Genomic DNA, 21,179 nt, shown 5'->3' with positions numbered 1-21,179 from the left:
ATGAAACAATAAACAAGTCATCAGGATAGTGGAAAGTGAGTGGAGGGAAAATATGATAAAGAGTGAGCCCAGTACATACACACACACGTCTCAAAGTCCAGGGTGGATGCTTGCTAGATATGAATCATGACCTTATGAGCTGGGCTGTCTAATAGCCAAATCAAAAAGAGAAAGAGGATCAGTGACATGATTCACAAAGACCACAAAATTTTAAAAAGAATAAAGAATTGTTCAGAAGTGTGATTACTTCCAATAATAAAATTAAATAGAATTTTGCCTAGTGAGTCTTCATAAAAAGACACTGCGTGATGTAATAAACAATGTCCTCAATAATGTCCCAGCAGCCAGTAGAGCCATACGTTTTTATAACTCTGTTTCTTTTAATGTCCTTCAGTGAAGGACAAAAGAAGTGGTAAAATGTCATGGTAAAATCCAGTAAAATCTATTCCATGGGGCTTGGGGAAAAGCACAAAATTTAGTGGTCAAGTTAGTTCTCTGCTGGTTTGGCTGTACCTAACAGTAAACATGAGAGCATCCAGAGGTATTCACAAATGTGGAGCTTTTAGACAGTCCCTCCTCAGCCAAATATCAGTATATATTTGATAAATACATTTTTGTTAACTGATACTCTGGCAGTTATGTGTGTAGCTTTGAGGGTGGAAAAGAGAAAGTAGGAGAAGCCCAAATATCCTGGTGCTGCTTCCCTATGACCCCACATTACCTACCAAATCTTATCCGGATGCTCTGGTGGCCAGGATATTTCACCATCTCATGTTTTTTGCAGTATTTTCTCCCAGTGTATTTTTCTGGAGCAGTATAATTAAGAACACTGACTAGAGAATAAGAAAGGAAGAATAATAAAATATAAGAACAACTGTAAAGAGTCATTATGATATGCTTTCAAAGCCAATAATTACCACTCTTGCTTAACATATAAATCACTATTAGTGTTCTGTTTGAACTACAACTGGGTACTTGTTATTTGACACAGAATGCTTTTGAGAAAGACCTAACATCTGCCCACAATTGGATTCCTTTCCAAGCATTCCTGGGAGGAGGAGGAAAGGGATGTCAGGAGGGTAATTTAATGCTTATAGTTAAAACCTTGAAAAGGACCCATTGTGAGGGAAGTTGAAGGGGATGAATTAATAAACATAGAAAATAACTTCTGGTTGGCTTCGTAAAGTAAACCCCGAGAGTTGTCTTTAAAGTGAGAAGCTTCAAGACCAGCTCTTTGTAAAACAAAAAGGTTATATACCACATCGGGAAATCAAGACTCTTGGAAGAACAGGCATAACTTGAGAGTAGTTGGCTTGAGGAAGTGAGGATGGACGAAATATGGACCCGAAGGCCAGCTCTGGACCCGGAGACCTAGGAATTGTTGCTGTTGTTCAGGCACCAAGTCATGTCCAACTTTTTGTGACCTTATGGACTGCAGCACACCAGGTTTCCCTGCCCCTCACCATCTCCTAGAGTTTTCCCAAGTCCCTGTCCATTGAATCAGTGATGGAGGAGGGAATGGCAAACCACTCCAATATACTTGCTTTGAGAACGCCAAGAACTATATAAAAAGAGACCTAGGAGACTGATTAAGTAACTGTGGTCAGTGCACATTGCCAATCATTTTAGTGAGCATGAAAGAAAACTGGAGGAAAACTGATCTTTGGTGGGTGGTGGAGGTTTCTACAACAGGGGAAAATGGTACCGTGACAGCAGTGTACTAACTCTTTGGATCGGGGGTGTGGCAGAGGGAAGATATTTGGAATTAAATGCATTTAAAATATGAGTTGCACACCATGTGTAGTGATAGTCATTTAGATTCCCCTAGAGTCAGGCAAACGAGCTGTGAATCTGACAACAAGATGGATAAATTATTATCCTGACAACTCAAAATCTGGCAAGAGCCGGAGAACTATTCCAGCGGTGATGACAGAAACAGGTCAGGCTCGGATCGAGCCAGAGCTAAGGAACAAATATTTCTAGTATTTTATGCAAAACACTATTCAACCATTTTTCTTTCAGTTCAGTGAAGCTTAGAAACAATAAAAACAGTATTTATATGACTTTGGAGGAATTCAGGAAATCCGTGAGGATGCCTGAAATCTGGAGAATCAATGGGTGAAGATGGATTTATGCTAGTATTATGTTAAGTGCTGCTGTGATCTCAGACCTCAGGTTCTGCCTTCAGAGTGACATAAACCTAGTAACCTTTCCCAGCCTTGGAAACATTTCTTCTCCTCCAATCTCCAAGGTGATTTCTTCTGCTTCAGTCTCCTGAGCTACTCGGAACTACTCCTAAGACAATGCTGTAGATACGGTAGATACACTTGGTTGCCTACTCAACAGTCATTTCACCCTTTTTCCTTATAAACAAACCCCCAAATTTGTTGAGCAAGTCATCCTCTTCCACCTGACCTTGTGCTCACTGGACAAGTCACACACTCCTTTCCCCTTTTCAGATCTTTCTTGAGAATAAACATGTAACATCATTCTACGCACCAAGATGTGAGCAGGAAATCTCTGAAGGGGTGGGAGCAGGGTGGGGAGGGTGGCACGGATTTTAGGAAAGGTTTCCTAGCCTTGCAAAGGAGATTCATAGGGGAAAATAGTCATTCTGCGGCTCAGTGTTGTCATGGGTGTGTGTGCTTGGAAATGGGATGGCAATCAAGCAACTATAAAGGGTACTAGTCAAGGAAAAGTCAACGAGTAATGACAGCAGCACAGAAAGATGAAAAGAACAAACATCCTTGATGTAACATTGAGGCTACCAAATAAGCCAAACTGGAGATCCCCATTCCAGGACTTAGAAATGTTCCCATTGTTTCAGCAATTTTGACTTGAGTAGTCTAGTTCTCTATTACTTGCAGCTGAAAGTATAGTAACTAGTGAAATAAATATGTGTGTATTTATACTCCTATTAGATATCAGAGGAAACACCTTTGTTATTATCACCCACAATGCCTGCTATATACAGATATCAATGAATGCCGGTTCCCTAAAGAGGTAAATGCATGGATGGATGAATAGATGTTCTACATCTTAATACTAGCTGCATTCCCTTGCTCACTGAATTGCATAACTATCCATCCAGGTGCATAAGTCAAAGACATTCTAGATGATTCCCTATCCCCTCTCTCTATAGCAGCCGATCCATTGCCAAGGCCTGTTCATCTTGCCCTTTAGATTCTTCTCAAACTACTATCATGTCTTAACTGGCCTAGTGTCGTAGACTTCTAGTAACTAGCTTCTTGAAATTTCTCAAATCTGTTCTCCACACTGCAGCCAATAGGAATCTTTTCAAAATGTTAAATCCCTCACCTCCCACCTCCACCCTTAATTAAGGGATAAAGAACAAAATTCTAAAATTCAGGAGATGCCTGCAAGACCTGTGTGGCCTTGTGCCATCCACTCTTTTAGGCTACCTCTTGCCCTTGACACTCTAGCCAGACAGGCTGACTATTGATTTCTTGGTGTGCCTTGCTCTGCACATACTATTCTATCTGCCTGGCAGGTTCTCCCTACTGGCACCCCTCACAATCACATGCTTTTGTGTTCCAGCCACTATTTTTCAGTCTGTCTCATTTTTCCCAGGCAAGCCTCCACTCTAGTTCCTGAATAGGTGGTTCTCAATATCATACACTTGGCCAACACCACATACCTCTCAGTCACAGCTAGGATGACCATCCGAACTGCAACGTTCCTAAGAGTGAATGGGACACCGTAACAATTACCCTGGGACAATAAGTATGAAGAGAGATTTTTCTGGGCTAAGAGAACGTCTAGTCACCTTGTTCTTTGTACATTTTCATTTAAAGTTTGCCTCCCCTAGGTCTCTACATGGGGAGGGCCGTGTCCTTCATTTTTTTTGCTCATTATCACAGTCTCTATATCTGGCACAATGCCAGATTCAACAACAGACGTTTAATAAATATTTGTTAGAGGTATGTTGGAAAGAATGAATATGATAATTCAGTTCACATTGTCCTTTTCTACTATTTTTTTATAATCCTCCCTAGACCAGCATTGAAATAATGTTATGCTATATTCTTGCTTCTTATTTGTAAATATCTCATCATTTTGCATAGCACTGCTGTGCTGCTGCTGCTAAGTCACTTCAGTCGTGTCCGACTCTGTGCGACCCCATAGACAGCAGCCCACCAGGCTCCCCTGTCCCTGGGATTCTCCAGGCAAGAACACTGGAGTGGGTTGCCATTTCCTTCTCCAAGCACTGCTGTACTCCTGACCTATTCATTTAGTCATCAAGTATCTGCTGAACATGTTAACATGTCCTGAGCATGAACTACAGACTAGGTGTGCAACAGCAAACGAAACACAGTCTCTGTCTTCAAGGACTTCACAGTCCCACGAGGGTGATACTTGAAGTCCCTGAGGACCCAAGGTCAGTTTTTACCAAATTAATGCCTTGCCAATCTAGGCCTGGATATGAAAGAGGTAGTCTGAATTTTTTCATTTCCTTCTCACTTACATCATTTCCTCCAATTTGGTTTCAAGGCCAGTGCCCTCCTGGTTTCCATTACTTACTAAAACTTAGCTCCAGGAAACATTAAGCTACTTAGGTGTAATTTCAGATTCTGCAATATATTAAGAATCACATTCATACATATCAACTGGCAAGAAATAAATGGAAATCTCAAGGTACCTGAAATTAGGAGCTGTGAGTTTAGGATCTGATCCTGAAGCTTCCCCATGGATGATTATCAAATTCAGTAATAGCTAGTAGTTTGGGTTTTAGCACACAATCAGGCCAGGATCTGAGGCTGTGGGTCCTATGAGACACTGAATGAAAACTAATACCCTCATGAAGCTGGGATGCTCAAAGCTATGTTGCCTCTATAATGAGGAGTCCAGGAAAAAAACTCCATTCACCTTAACAGGGAGATGAAGAAGTTTGCTGTTCTGGGCGAAGGAAAAGGAAAGAAAAATTATTCCCAGAAAAATAAAAATCCTCAGCCTCTGCCTTTTGATGTATTGAAGTTAGGATGTATACTTGTGTCATGATTTGGAAACTGTCAGGATTAGAAATTTACATAAAAATTAGTCCTGGGACAGTGATATCCCTGGAGTACCTTGTAGATGTGAACGGAAAATCTCTATGGAGTGACACATCCCTACTTAGGCCACACAGGATTTTCATAGGAAGGTTTCAATGAAGATGAGTTTATAATTCAAGATGTAGAAACAAAGACAGAAGGATAGATACCCAGTAACCTATGATAATAGAAGTGTTATCTGAAAAAGATATGTCTTAAGAAGAGTCTCCTGGAAACAGATTCTGAGGTAGAGATTGGCATGGAGGAGGTTTTTTGGAGAACACTCTAAGGAACATCTCTAAGAGAGTGAAGAAAGGATTATGCAGGAGACAGGGTGATACAGTTGCAACTGAAGCCTCAGCTATCCCAAAGGGTCTCTGGAGTTGGGATGGCCCTGAAGAATAACCCAGACTGAAACAATTAGATTGGGCCTTTATATCTCAATGGCACCAATCCCTGGATGCAAGTTGCCCCTGAAAGAGGTTATGAATTTGGGAAAAATGGCTCCCTTCAGCCAAAAGCAAACCCAAGAGAAATTCAGAAGGGATCTGTCAGCAGCCCTGTACCCAACAACAAAGAAATAAAGGTCTCAGACTTGAAGTCAGGGATAGGCGGTAGGGACTCAGAGAAGCACCAGTCAGCATCTGCTACAGCCCACCCTTGGGCTGTTCAGATGTATTTACATTTTGCGTTAAGTTTGTCCCATCTGGGAAAGGATCTTCAGGTTTCTGGGTGGTCTCATTTCCTGAGGAATCTTACACAGGGCAAGTTAGTGGGAAAAGTTAGCAATCCCTGCTGCTGCAACTAGTTTTAGGAGCACAATCAGTTTTCATCATCTACTTTACTACTCATTCTAGATTCTCCTCGCCCTTGCCTAGTACTTCTCATGATCTTAACAACAAGTAGAAACACTTAGGGTCTAAACTTCTGATCACCATGCCCTTCTGAGGTCATGTCTATGTACTTATGTACACAGACATAAGTACACTTATGTCTGTGTACTTATCCACCGACCATCCCAATTGAGCAGCAGATTATCAAAAGATGCCCCTATTGTTCACTGAGTGTGAAATATAGTCTTCCCTTTTTTCCTATACAGCAGCTGCTGAGCCTCCTCCTGATGATCAGTGCAAGTCAACCTTGTATGGAGAGTATGTACTTCCGTTGCTTACCATCCTCTTGATATGAGAAACCTAAGTGACTTGATGATAGCCGTAGTGTAAAGTAGGACTCTTACTGTATCCCCTGGGGAAAGCAATCGCCCTCTGGGAATCAAGACTTCTACCACAGAGCCTAAAGCTTTACATACAGGAAAAGCAAATCCAAAAGTGGGTAACTGTGAATTATAGTAACATAAAGATACAGAAAATAGGAAAGAATAGTTAAGAAACATGGTAGGTAGAATGTGAAGTTTCAATATGTATATGATATGAATAAATATAACATGAACACTTCAAATAGGAATATAGGTTGGGAAACAAAGTATGGCTGGTTGAAAGCAGAAAATAACACGGTGAAAAATAAAACCAAATGTGTATTATCACAATAAATACAAATGGATTAAACAATTAAAAAGCAGAGATGCTCAAACTGGATTTTAAAATCACTAGTATAAGAGAGACACCTATACACACTGGAACAAAAAGACAGAAAGTTAAGGGATGAGAGGAAAGATTTATTAGACAAATTCTTATCAAGAGTTAAGCCATCATGGCTCTATTATACCCAAAAAGTTTAATCTTTAAGGAAAAACACATTTTATGGATAAAGGGTATCATTATTTTTAAAATTATGAGGAAGATATATGGTTCTGAATCTATATGCACTTAAAAGTATAGACTCAAACTATGTAAAGAAATTCAGGGCTTGGTGGCAGCCTGTCAAAATGCTACATCTCCTGGGAGTTTTGCATGTTCACAAGGCTTAGTACCTCAAGAAAAAAGAGATCAAACTTAAGAGAGGGTTACTGGATTAATCTTAACTGTTAAGAAGCAAGTTTAATTTATTAATATACTCTGGAAAGTTCTTAAACACATCCTTTTTATCTTGCTAAGTGTATTTGCCAAGTACAGCTATGTTTATAAAGTTGAATTTGTACTTATGGATTCTAGGAAGTAAATTGAGTAAATGAACTGAGCTAAACTTTCATTAAGAAAGGTAAAACCTGAGCCAATTGTCAGATCCATGCATCAAGACTTCCCAGATGAGTTTCTTAGGAAATAGAAACAATTGAAAAGTTTGGACTGGTTGACAGCTCTGCAACAGAGCCAAATTCTAGAAATAGGTAGAATTATTATTATTTTTTAAGAGTTATGGGGTCTTCTATTTAATTTAATTAATTAAAATTGAAGTATAATTGATTTACAATGTTGTGTCAGTTTCAGGTATATATAGCAAAGTGATTCGGATATATATATATAGTATATTATTAATATGATTATATATATGTGGGGGTCTTCCCAGATGGTGCAGTGGCAAAGCATCCATATGTCAACACTCTTAAATCACAACACTCATAAATCACAGCAAGATCCTCTATGATCCACCTCCGAGTAATGGAAAGAAAAACAAAAATAAACAAATGGGGCCTAATTAAATTTAAAAGCTTTTGCACAGTGAAGGAAACTGTAAGAAAGGTGAAAAGACAGTTCTGAGAATGGGAGAAAATAATAGCAAATAAAGCAACTAACAAAGAATTAATCTCCAAAATAGGCAAGCAGCTCATGTAGCTCAATACCAGAAAAGTGAACAACCCAACCAAGAAGTGGGCAGACCTAAACAGACATTTCTCCAAAGACATCCAGTGGCTAACAAACACATGAAAAGATGCTAGACATCACTAACAGAGAAATGCAAATGAAAACCATAATGAGGTATCATCTCACGCCGGTCAGAGTGGCCATATCATCAAAAGGTCTACAAACACACGCAAGAGAAGATGTGGAGAAAAGGGAACCCTCTTACACTGTTGGTGGGAATGCAAACTGGTATAGCCACTATGGAGAACAGTGTGGAGATTCCTTAAAAAACTGGGAATAGAACTGCCATATGACCCAACAATCCCACTGCTGGGCATACACCCTGAAAAAACCAGTGTTAAAAGACACACATGTACCCCAGTGTTCACTGCAGCACTATTTACAATAGCTACGACATGGAAGCAACCTAGATATCCATCAGCAGACAAATGTGTAAGAAAGTTGTAGTACACATACACAATGGAATGTCCAGTTCTAACTGTTGCTTCCTGACCTGCATATAGGTTTCTCAAGAGGCAGGTCAGTTGGTCTGGTATTCCCATCTCTTTCAGAATTTTCCACAGTTTATTGTGATCCACACAGTCAAAGGCTTTGGCATAGTCAATAAAGCAGAAATAGATGTTTGTAGTGTGTTATCTATCTAGGAGTCATCCCAAACTCCTAATTTATCCCTCCCTCCCCTGATTCCCTCTCTGGTAACCACAAGTTTTTTTTTTTTCTATGTCTGTGAGTCTATTTCTGTTTTGTAAATAAGTTCATTTGTATTAAGTTTTTAGGTTCCACATATAAGTGATGTCAGATGGTATCTGTCTTTATCTTTCTGACTTACTTAGTATGATAATCTCTAGGTCCATCCATCTGTCCTCTCTCAGATAAAAGTAAAAAGGAATAAATTAATCAGGGTTTAAGTCATGCAAGATTTTGTAACTGGTAACACAATGGTAGGATGAGGAGGTGGAGAGAGAGGAGGGGGAGGAGAGAGGGACAAGGAGCACAAAGGTTTCTGCAGCAGATTCGGTCATGGGAAGGGAGGTGATGGATACATCCTTGGTGGCCTCACTAAAGGGGAGATCTGGCTGCTAAATTTGATCTTGCATCCAAGTAACTGATGAAAAGTAACATTAATATCAGAATAATGGTAATGAGCTATATATAGATGCAGATTCTCTGTCTGTGGAGATTATAGACAAAATAGACTTTAAGGCAAAAACCATTAGCGTGCTAAAAAGACTCACTACATACATTCTGTTAGAAAAGGTGAGGTTATTTGATTGTGATGAACTCCACATCTGAAGAATAGAAAAATTCAGTGGGGAAAAAAAAATGTCCGAAACTAAATTTGGTGGTGAGGTCTGAGCCTCAGGTATCCTTATTCTCGTCATCCTAAAGTCAAATCTCACTAGTATCTCAAAATCAGGTCAAGTTCATTATTAGATTCTGTCTTAGTCACACTTTTAGTACTCTTTCTCTGACACTTAAAAATGCCAAATATTGTCCCAGTTGTGGTGCTAGAATAAATTCACTTCATTTCGGCTTTCTTTGTATTGTTAAGAATTTTCCTTTGAAGAAAGTGTGTTTTTATCTGCAACGATCTGATCAGACGTTTTGCAGTTGCGTGTGTGCATGCTAATAAGTTGCTTCAGTCGTGTCCTACTCCTTGCGACCCTCGGAGTGTAGCCTGCCAGGCTCCTCTGTCCGTGGAATTTCCCAGGTAAGAGTGCTGGAGTAGGCTGACGCGCCCTCCTCCAGGGGATCTTCCCAACCCAGGGATGGAACTCGTGGTTCTTACGTCTCCTGCTTTGGCAGGTGGGTTCTTTTTGCAGTTAAGACACCTCATTTCTGATCTATAGTTTGTTTTGTTCAATGGGATTTCTGTCAGGCATCTTTGAAAAGCTCTGTCTCTGGAGTTTTGGTTTGCCCTTGTGAATGTTCTCACTGACTTTGAAAGGAATTCGTCATTGTTTTGGGTTTTTTTTCCCTCTGTGTGGCAGCAGTCTTGCTACTGGTGTTTACCTTTTATTGATTTATGGTAATAGGTGGCCAGCCCCCTTTTTTCCTGTCACTTACAGGTTGACCTCCTTAGCTGAGGCTTTTCTGAAACTGGCACACAAGGTAAAAGCACAGATGACCTTGTAAATTCAAAGGCTGCGTCCACTGCGTTAGAAGTCTACAACTCCAGGGTGCTGGAACTTGACACCAGTGAACATTTAAACATGCAGCTTAATGCTTGCTGCCTCACACTGAATGGCTGCCACACATCTGGGTTTGTGAACCTGGATTTGCGGCATCTCTCTTTTTAGGCCAGGGGCCTTCACATTCTGGTGTGTGTGCCTCAGAATGGTGTAGCATGCTGAGAAGGAATACAGACTTCCAGGCCCTACCCTAGACACTGATTCAGCACATCTGGGGGCAGGGCCCTGGGGTCTGTGGCTGATTTTAACGCAGATCATACTTTAACCTCCATAAGAGAGCTGAGAAAGAGAAAAGTACCACCCAGCTTTGACTCCCAGCTGGGCCTTGCTTGTGCTGGACACTGTCCTGGCAGCACTGATGCTCGGCCCTCGTGTTCTTCTGGCGAACAAAAACAATTTCAGGCAACTTCAACACCAGACAAAGCCACTGTGCAACCATAACAGGTCAAGACAAAAGCAAGAACACTCTGCGATCATATCTGAACACAGATGAAAACAAGAACAGTGTCCAAACCACAAACACCAAAGGTTGCCCCATCTCCCAGCTAGTGTGAGTGACTGATGCTACTTTCCCAGTTACGGCTTATCTTCAATTTATTTCGGCCCTCTTATAGATATTTCTTGATGACCATGGGATCTCCCCTACCAGGTTCCTATTAGTATTCTTGAGCACATGCTAAGTCCCTTCAGTCATGTCTGACTCTGTGTGACCCTGTGAACTGTAGCCCACCAGGCTCCTCTGTCCATGGAATTCTCTAGTCAAGAATACTGGAGTGGACTGTCATGCCCTTCTCCAGGCAATCTTCCCAACCCAGGGATCAAACCCACGTCTCTTATGCCTCCTACATTGGCAGGGGATTTTACCACTAGTGCCGCCTGGGAAGCCTGTTAGTATTATTACTGTTTATTTATTGAGATAATCATAGAATGACCCCTGCTTCCTCATAGCATTGAATCCAGAGCAAAGCCCTGCTTCCTTAAACCCTCCCCAACACAAGCCCACATCCTCTAAGTCCTTTCTAATATTCTATTGCTGAAATGCACCCTCCCCATAGTTCCCCATGGGGTGCTTTTTCCTTTGCTGCAACAGGTACCAAACCCAGCTCATTCAACTGCAGGTGTGTTTCTGGTGGGCTTTGGCTGGCAGATACTGACAAGGCACACCAACTAGACTGATGCTTTCCACTCTTTCTCTCTGAACAAAGTGTGCTGGCCACTCATGGCTATTAAGCCTCTCAGGCATTTATATTCCTGGGCATGAGTGCTCCCCACTGAGGAAAGGTTTGGTATATACTTTATCAGTCCTGATGCTCACAGAACAGTGTACTTGAGGGTTATCATTGAGGAGAGTTCAGTGAATTTGCAGAGACACTGTCAATAAAGGATAATGAAGAACCAATGACTAGCACCAGCTAGGAGCTGGTACCGTCCTTAAGCCTGAAGGAGTGAGAGCAAGGAGAGGTTACCGGAGACTGAGAGCCACAGAGGAGACCCAGCAGGAGTGGCGGCCTTCAGAAAAGGAAAGTGGCCGCTGCTGACCTGCCAGAAGGGCGGGAACTGGGGAGGACGGATACCCTCTCCCGCTCTGGTCTGCCCCATGTCTCCATAGAAGACAAGACCAGAGGCAAGAAAGCCCCAGAGGCAGGGCATGTGGTCAGTCTCCAGAGGCAAGAACTGGAGGGGTGGAGGCAGAAGCAGCAGCGTACTCACAAAGGCTATTTTCTTTATTTACAAACCTGCTCACACCACTTGGGCTATAGATATGTGACGTTATCAAATATTACATAAACCAACAACAATCTAACTACAGAAACAAAGATTCTATTCTTGATCCTATGAAACTGAGTTGAATGCTTTTTAACTGAAGTATAATTGATTCACAATATTATATTAGCTTCAGGCATACAATATAGTGATTCAATATTTTTATAAATTATACTCCATTTAAAAATATTACAAAATAATAGCTATATTTCTTTTTGTTGCATAATAGTCTTGTTGCATATCTACTTTTTACACAGTAGTCTGTATTTCTTCATCTCAGATTCTTATCTTGCCCCCTTCCCTGGCCCCACTGCTAACAACCAGTTTATGAGTCTGTTTTGTTATACATCCATTTGTTTGACTTTTTAGATTCCATCTGTAAGTGATAACATATAGTACTGTTCTTTCTCCGTGACTAATTTCACTAAGCATAATATCCTCTGGGTCCATCCATGTTGTGGCAAATGGCAGAACTTCATCCATTTTATGGATGAGTAATATTACATTGTTTGTATATACCACATCTTTATTTGTTCATCTGTAGATGGACACTTGCTTCCATATTTTGGCCACTCTAAATAAAAGTGCTATGAATATTGGGGTGTTATGTCTTTTTGAATTAGTGTTTTTGTTTCCTTTGGATATATAATGTAGCAGTGGAATAGCTGGATCATATGATAGCTCTATATTCAGTTGTTTAGAAACTTCTATACGATTTTCTATAGTGGCTGTACCAATTTTCACCCCACAAACAGTGTACTAGGGGTCCCTTTTTTCCACATCCTTGCCAACATTTGTTATTTGTTGACTCTTCAGTGATATCCGTCTGACAGGTGTGAGGTGCTGGCTTGTGGTTTTGATTTGCATTTCTCTGATGATTAGCAATGTCAAGCATTTTCTCGTTTGCCTGTTGCCATCTGCATATCTTCTTTGGAAAATGTCTGCTCAGGTCTTCTGCCCACTTTTTAATCAGGCTGTTTTTTTGTTTTTTGTTTTTTTGATATTGAATTGTATGAGCTGTTTATGTATTTTGGATGTTAATCTGTTATTGTTCATATTATTTGCAACTATTTTCTCCCAGAAGTTTGTCTTTTCATTTTGTCAATGGTTTCTTTTGCTCTGCAAAAACTTTTAATTACATCCGATTTATTTATTTTTGCTTCTGTTTCGTTTGCCTTAGGAGACAGATCCAAAAAACACCATTGCTACAATTTATGTCAAAGAGTGTTCTGACTATATTCTCTTCTGAAATTTTATGGTTTTACATCTTACATTTAGGTTTTTAATTCATTTTGAGTTTATTTTTATATATGGTATGAGAGAATGTTCTAACCTCATTGTTTTAGTTGTAGAGGTACAGTTTTCCCAGCACCACTTACTGAAGTGACAGTCTTTTCTCCTTTATATAGTCTTCCCTCCTTGAAGTAAATTGAAATGAAAGTTGCTCAGTCATGTCTGACTCTTTGCAACCCCATGAACTGTAGCCTGCCAGGCTCCTCTGTCCATGGAGTTCTCCAGGCCAGAATACAGGAGTGGTTTGCCATTTCCTCCTCCACGAAATCTTCCCCACCCAGAGACTAAACCCAGGTCTCCTGCATTGCAGGCAGATTCTTTACTGTCTGAGTCACCAGGGAAGCAGATGTAGCTGTCCAGTTATCCCACCACCACTTATTGTAGAGACTGTCTTTTCTCCTTTATATATTCTTGCCTCCTTCATCGTAGATTAATTGACCATATTACTGTGGGCAGGAATCCCTTAGAAGAAATGGAGTAGCCATCATAGTCAACAAAAGAGTCCAAAATGCAGTACTTGGATGCAATCTCAAAAACGACAGAATGATCTCTGTTCGTTTCCAAGGCAAACCATTCAATATCACGGTAATTCAAGTCTATCCCCTGACCAGTAATGCCAAAGAAGCTGAACAGTTTGATGAAGACCTTCAAGACCTTCTAGAACTAACACTCAAAAAAGATGTCCTTTTCATTATAGGGGACTGGAATGGAAAAGTAGGAAGTCAAGAAACATCTGGCTGCTGCTGCTGCTAAATCGCTTCAGTCGTGTCCGACTCTGTGCGACCCCATAGACCGCAGCCCACCAGGCTCCCCCGTCCCTGGGATTCTCCAAGCAAGAACACTGGAGTGGGTTGCCATTTCCTTCTCCAAACATCTGGAGTAACAGGAAAATTTGGCCTTGGAGTACAGAATGAAGCAGGGCAAAGGCTAAAGAGTTCTGCCAAGAGAACGCACTGGTCATAGCAAAAACCCTCTTCCAACAACACAAGAGAAGAATCTACACATGGACATCACCAGATGGTCGACACCGAAATCAGACTGATTATAATCTTTGCAGCCAAAGATGGAGAAGCTCTATACAATCAGCAAAAACAAGACCGGGAGTTGACTGTGGCTCAAATCAGTTCAGTTCAGTCGCTCAGTCGTGTCTGACTCTGCGACCCCATAAATCGCAGCACCTCAGGCCTCCCTGTCCATCACCAACTCCTGGAGTTCACCCAGACTCACATCCATTGAGTCAGTGATGCCATGCAGCCATCTCATCCTCTGTCGTCCCCTTCTCCTCCTGCCCCCAATCCCTCCCAGCATCAGAGTCTTTTCCAATGAGTCAACTCTTCACATGAGGTGGCCAAAGTACTGGAGTTTCAGCTTTAGCATCATTCCTTCCAAAGAAAGCCCAGGGCTGATCTCCTTCAGAATGGACTGGTTGTATCTCCTTGCAGTCCAAGGGACTCTAAAGAGTCTTCTCCAATGAACCCCTTATTGCCAAATTTAGACTGAAATTGAAGAAAGTGGAGAAAACCACTAGGCCATTTAGGTATGACCTAAATCAAATCCCTATGACTATACAGTGGAAGTGAAATAGATTTAAGGGACTAGATCTGATAAGAGTGTTTGATGAACTATGGATGGAGGTTCGTGACATTGTACAGGAGACAGAGATCAAGACCATCCCCAAGAAAAAGAAATGCAAAAAAGCAAAATGGCTGTCTGAGGAGGCCTTACAAATAGCTGTGAAAAGAAGAGAAGTGAAAAGCAAAGGAGAAAAGGAAAGATATATTCATTTGAATGCAGAGTTCCAAAGAATAACAAGGAGAGAAAAGAAAGACTTCCTCAGTGATCAATGCAAAGAAATAGAGGAAAACAATAAAATGGGAAAGACTAGAGATCTCTTCAAGAAAATTAGAGATACCAAGGGAACACTTCATGCAAAGATGGGCTTAATAAAGGACAGAAACAGTAGGGACCTAAGAGAAGCAGAAGATATTAAGAAGAGGTGGCAAGAATACACAGAAGAACTGTACAAAAAAGATCTTCAAGACCCAGATAATCATGATGGTGTGATCACTCACACTCACATAGAGCCAGACATCCTGAAATGTGAAGTCAACTGGGCCTTAGGAAGCATCACTACAAACAAAGCTAGTTGAGGTGATGGAATTCCAGTTGAGCTATTTCAAATCCTGAAAGATGATGCCGTGAAAGTGCTGCACTCAATATGCCAGCAAATGTGGAAAACTCAGCAGTGGCCACAGGACTGGAAAAGGTCAGTTTTCTTTCCAATCTCAAAGAAAGGCAATGCCAAAGAATGCTCGAACTACCACACAATTGCACTCATCTCACATGCTAGTAAAGTAATGCTCAAAATTCTCCAAGCCAGGCTTCAGCAATACATGAACCGGGAACTGCCAGATGTTCAAGCTGGTTTTAGAGAAGGCAGAGGGACCAGAAATCAAATCGCCAACATCCACTGGATCATGGAAAAGGCAAGAGAGTTCCAGAAAAACATCTATTTCTGCTTTATTGACTATGCCAAAGCCTTTGACTGTGTGGATCACAATAAACTCTGGAAAATTCTGAAAGAGATGGGAATGCCAGACCACCTAACCTGCCTCTTGAGAAACCTATATCCTGGTCAGGAAGCAACAGTTAGAACTGGACATGGAACAACAGACTAGTTCCAAATAGGAAAAGGAGTACGTCAAGGCTGTTTATTGTCACCCTGCTTATTTAACTTATATGCAGAGTACATCATGAGAAATGCTGGGCTGGAAGAAGCACAAGCTGGAATCAAGACTGCCAGGAGAAATATCAATAACCTCAGATATGCAGATGACACCACCCTTATGGCAGAAAGTGAAGAGGAACTAAAGAGCCTTTTGATGAAAGTGAAAGAGGAGAGTGAAAAAGTTGGCTTAAAGCTCAACATTCAGAAAACAAAGCTCATGGCATCCAGTCCCATCACTTCATGGCAGATGGATGGGGAAACAGTGGCTGACTTTATTTTTCTGAGCTCCAAAATCACTGCAGATGGTGACTGCAGCCATGAAATTAAAAGACGCTTACTTCTTGGAAGGAAAGTTATGACCAACCTAGATAGCATATTCCAAAGCAGAGACATTACTTTGCCAACAAAGGTTCGTCTAGTCAAGGCTATGGTTTTTCCAGTAGTCATGTATGGATGTGAGAGTTGGACTGTGAAGAAGGCTGAGCGCCAAAGAATTGATGCTTTTGAACTGTGGTGTTGGAGAAGACTCTTGAGAGTCCCTTGGACTGCAAGGAGATCCAACCAGTCCATTCTAAAGGAGATCAGTCCTGGGTGTTCATTGGAAGGAATGATGCTGAAGCTGAAACTCTAATACTTTGGCCACCTGATGCGAAGAGCTGACTCACTGGAAAAGGCCCTGAGGCTGGGAAAGATTGAGGGCAGGAGAAGGGGACAACAGAGGATGAGATGGTTGGATGGCATCACCAACTCGATGGACATGAGTCTGAGTGAACTCCGGGAGTTGGTGATGGACAGGGAGGCCTGGCTTGCTGCGTTTCATGGGGTCACAAAGAGTCAGACAGGACTGAGCGACTGAACTGAACTGAACTGATGTGGGTTTATATATGGACCCTCTCTTCTGTTTCACTGATCTATGTGTCTATTTTTGTGCCAGTGCCTTACTGTTTTGATTACTGTAGCTAAATTGAATGCTTTGAAAATACTAAATAACAATATCAACAAGACACAAATGGCTGTGATTATTATGTATCAAGTACTATTTAAATGCTTCATATGTGTTAGCTCCCTATTGCTGTTGTAACAAATTACCACAAATTTTGTATCTTGAGGGAACAAATTTATTTCCTAAATAAATAAATTGGAGGTAAAAATTCCAAATGAGTCTCATGAGACTAAAATTAAGGTATCAGCAGAGCTACTTTATTTCTGGAGTCTCTGGGAGGGAGTAAAGACTCATAATATCCTGTTTTATTCAGGTTATAATCTCTTAATGTAATTACTTTAAACTGCCATCAATTTTTCCAGTAGTATCACCCTCAAGCTGGCTTGATATGGCCCCATCATTCATTGAACACTTCCTTGCTTTTGGCAACAAGATGTTTGGGGTATAACTTGTACTTTCCCTGCCGCAACGCTGGAATCAGCCATTTCTTCAAGGAGTCCTGGATCCTTTCAGCGGAGAATGGTATTAGATCTGGGAACTAGGGATATTCATCACTAATGGTTCTTACAGCTGACAAAGCTAAGGAATACATGTTACATATATTTTATGTCTATCTATTAATATTGAAAACCATGAGCTGCACTGAACTCTCTAATTCCAACATCACAAGGTTCAGTGTAATTTTCTTTCTTTCCATGTTGAGTTGCAGGAGGGGGTCAGGGTTATTATTTTGCCTTTTGTATACATTAACTCATTTAATTCTTACAACAACCTCATGATTTGGGAAAATAAATTTCCAACCAGATGCTTCATCATCCCAGACACTATAGTGTGCATTTCAAATGTCTCAGGAAAATAAGTCCTTTGCACTCTCAGCTTCTTCGTAAGTTTGTGATTGTTTCAAAAACATTTTTTTTTTAAGTTTACACTAAAAAAAACACACGCACACAAAACCCCCCACAAAATCTCTATGGATCAATAGACTATGAGATACAGTAGTGTGCATAATATTCCTGGTAATCTGGGTGAGATAAAGGCATTAATACATTTTCCAAACTGAGGGAAAGGAGGAGAAAGAGAGAGATGGAACTGTAATCTGGGGAGGTGCCTTATCTTTAACAACCTGGTCAGGTGGCTTAGGGTTGCAGTCCTCAGTGTGTTACTTCATTTGCCCTTTCCGTACGGCCATCTGACAGCCATCCAAGCCCGAGGTCCACTCTGGAGCTGGAGGAGCCTCCTGAGCTCATCAGCCATCTGGGCTGGGACACAGCCCATCAGTGTGGCAGAAAATATTCACCTAAACCTAACCATTGGGTGAATTTCTTAACGCTATTCAGCCTGCTCAAAGATAGAAAAATAGAATAAAATATGGCAACTCACTGAAACCTCTAGTTCAAGTACCTTCCTTTACAGATGTGTGCATGCTAAGTCACTTCAGTATCTGACTTTGTGCAACCCTCTGTCATGCCAGGCTCCTCTGTCCATGGGGTTCTTCAGGCAAGAATACTGGAGTGGGTTGCCGTGCCCTCCTCCAGGGGATCTTCCTGACCCAGGGATCGAACCTGCATCTGGTATATCTACCTACACTGACAGGTGGGTTCTTTACCACTAGTGCCACCTGGGAAGCTCTTCCTTTACAGATAGAGAAACCTAAACACAAAGTGGTTAGGGATTCAGCAAGGTTTCATAGCTATTGAGTGCCAGGACTCAGTTATATGCAAGTGGCCATACACACGATCCATGGCATGCACCATTGAGTTTGTTACAGATAGTCATCAGCTTTAGCAAGTGGCAATTAAGTCTTTATCCCAGGTGGTTAGGGTTAGGAGTTGTTTGATTAATTACTTAAGTTAATTCACAAAAAAATGATATGTAATTACCTTAAACATTTTGTCTGATAGAGAGTTTTCCTGTGCAATCCAATCTCCTGGTTACAGTTCCATGATGTCTTTCTTGTATAAACTTTTTGAGGCATCATCTCTGATTTCCACTTTGTGTTTCTTTGAGGTGAAGTTAGAACTTAAAGATATTTTTCAAATCATTTGAACCATTTTAATTTTTAGATTTTAATATTTTTTCCTCTCACTCCTTTAGAGTTGTCTCATCCACATATAGTTCAACAGCAATTTCATAGAGCTGAGACTTGGGCAAATTACATAATCTATTTTTGCATCAGTTGGCCTGCTAGCAAAATAAGACTCTCCAGGCTCATCTTGTCTTTTCTCTGCTGCAGCCTTGGAATCAACCATTTTTTGCAAGGGGTCCAGGCTCTTTTTTTGCAGAACAGTTTAGAAACCAGGATCTTGGCACTAGTGTGCTCATCACTATTGAATCGTTGCTTTTCCTGGTATTCATAGTGCACGGAGAAAAGTGTATACATATGACATATGTTCCTTTGAAAGGACTATGTCAAAATAGTATATTGTCACCCTGCTTATTTACCTTATATGCAGAGTATATCATGCAAAATGCTGGGCTGGATGAAGCACAAGCTGGAATCAAGATTTCCGGGCAACCACCCTTATGGCAGAAAGTGAAGAAGAACAAAAGAGCCTCGTAATGAAAGTGAAAAGAGGAGAGTGCAAAAGTTGGCTTAAAACTCAATATTCAGATAACTAAGATCATGGCATCCGGTCCCATCACTTCATGGCAAATAGATGGGAAACAATGGAAACAGCAACAGACTTTATTTTGAGGGGCTCTAAAATCACTGCACATGGTGACTGGAGCTGTGAAATTAAAAGACGCTTGCTCCTTGGAAGAAAAGCTATGACCAATCTAGACAGCATGTTAAAAAGCAGAGACATTACTTTGTTGACAAAGGTCCATCTGGTCAAAGCTATGGTTTTTCCAGTAGTCATGTATGGATGTGAGAGTTGGACCATAAAAAAAGCTGAGCACCGAAGACTTGATGCTTTTGAACTGTGGTGTTGGAGAAGACTCTTGAGAGTCCCTTGGAGAGCAAGGAGATCCAACCTAAAGTCCATCCTAAAGAAAATCAGTCCTTGAATATTCATTGGATGGACTGATGCTGAAGCTGAAACTCCAATACTTTGGTCACCTGATATGACGAACTGACCCATTGGAAAAGACCCTGATGCTGGGAAAGGTTGAAGGCGGGAGAAGGGGATGACAGAGGATGAGATGGTTGGATGGCATCACCGACTCAATGGACATGAGTCTGAGCAAGCTCTGGGAGTTGGTGATGGACAGGAAAGCCTGGCGTGCTGCAGTCCATGGGGCTACAAAGAGTCGGGCACAACTGAATGACTGAACTGAACTGATATAATAAATGTATGTCATATATATCACCTATATTATATATTTATATATAAATACATATATATTTATCAACGTGTGTGGTGCACGTGTGACTCTTTGCGACCCTATGGACTATAGTCTGGCAGGCTTATCTGTCCATGGTGTTCTCCAGGCAAGAATACTAGAATGAGTTGCCATTTCCTACTCCAGGGTATCTTCCTGACCCAGGGATCAAACCCACGTTTCTTATGTCTCCTGCATTGGCAGGGGGTTCTTTACCACTAGCATCACCTGGGAAGCCCCTATTTATCAATATATTGAAAACCATCAGTCACACTGATATCTCCTATTTCAAGACTACACACAATATTTTTTTTCTAGTTCTCTTCCTTTCCATATTTGTAACTCCCTTCTCCAATCACCAGTAATCTAGCTCTCATTATTCTGATTGTTTTACTGATTTGATCAATAGACTTTTAGGCAACCAATATACTATTTCTACCAACATTCTCTGCTTGTGTGGAGTCTGCCTCTTCATGCTCAGTCACCTCTCTGGATAGAAAACTTGCAACCGTAAGTAGGCTCTGATACCCTTGTACCAGGCTACCTCACATAGGGATGCCCACTTTATCGAATGTGTGTGTGTATATATATACACACACACACATATATATACATGTATATCTCCTTGCTGACTCAGAGGGTAAAGACTCTGCTCGCCATGCAAGGAGACCTGGGTTTGATCCCTGAGTCAGGAAGATCCCCTGGAGAAGGGAATGGCTACCCAGTCCAGTATTCTTTCCTGGAGAATCCCTTGGACAGAGGCTATAGTCCATGGGGTCACAAGAGTTGGACAGGACTGAGCAACTACCATTTTCACTTTCGCACACATATATAGATATACAGATGGATGATACACACACACACATCTGCCACATAGTAAAGTATTTTCTAAATGCCCATCCCTACCACTCTATTTCCTAGGCAAAGCCTCATGTGTGTGTCTATTTCTTCTATCATTCTTTCTCTTTTAACACCTGAGACTATAAGAAGATTGTTAGGCATGTGAAAACTGATCAATAACAACAGTACTGCAAACCAGAAAACTGGTCAAGTTTTTCATCGCACTTTAAGCAAACACATCACCTATTTTTCTTAGAAATTTCTGACCCACTGAGCATTCCTATG

The 21,179-nt window shown here is 41.1% G+C and overlaps 1 long non-coding RNA gene across 5 annotated transcripts in view; it reads right to left on the bottom strand.

The window, feature by feature from the left end:
• Window positions 1-21,179, bottom strand: part of LOC147350425 (uncharacterized) — a 217,361-nt gene that overhangs the window by 7,992 nt on the left and 188,190 nt on the right. For 4 of the 5 annotated variants that reach the window (XR_015148839.1, XR_015148838.1, XR_015148836.1 and 1 more), the window contains one exon: window positions 726-833. The exons of the other annotated variant lie outside the window; for it this stretch is intronic. This is a non-coding gene — a long non-coding RNA (uncharacterized LOC147350425). The remainder of the gene's footprint in view (window positions 1-725; window positions 834-21,179) is intronic. 5 annotated transcript variants of the gene reach the window in all.

The sequence above is a fragment of the Bos grunniens genome, chromosome 20 (assembly GCF_055505025.1).
Source record: "Bos grunniens cultivar Pamir isolate PY7600 chromosome 20, Bosgru_T2T1.0, whole genome shotgun sequence".
Classification (NCBI taxonomy): Eukaryota; Metazoa; Chordata; class Mammalia; order Artiodactyla; family Bovidae; genus Bos; species Bos grunniens.
This window is presented reverse-complemented; position numbering and strand designations above follow the sequence as displayed.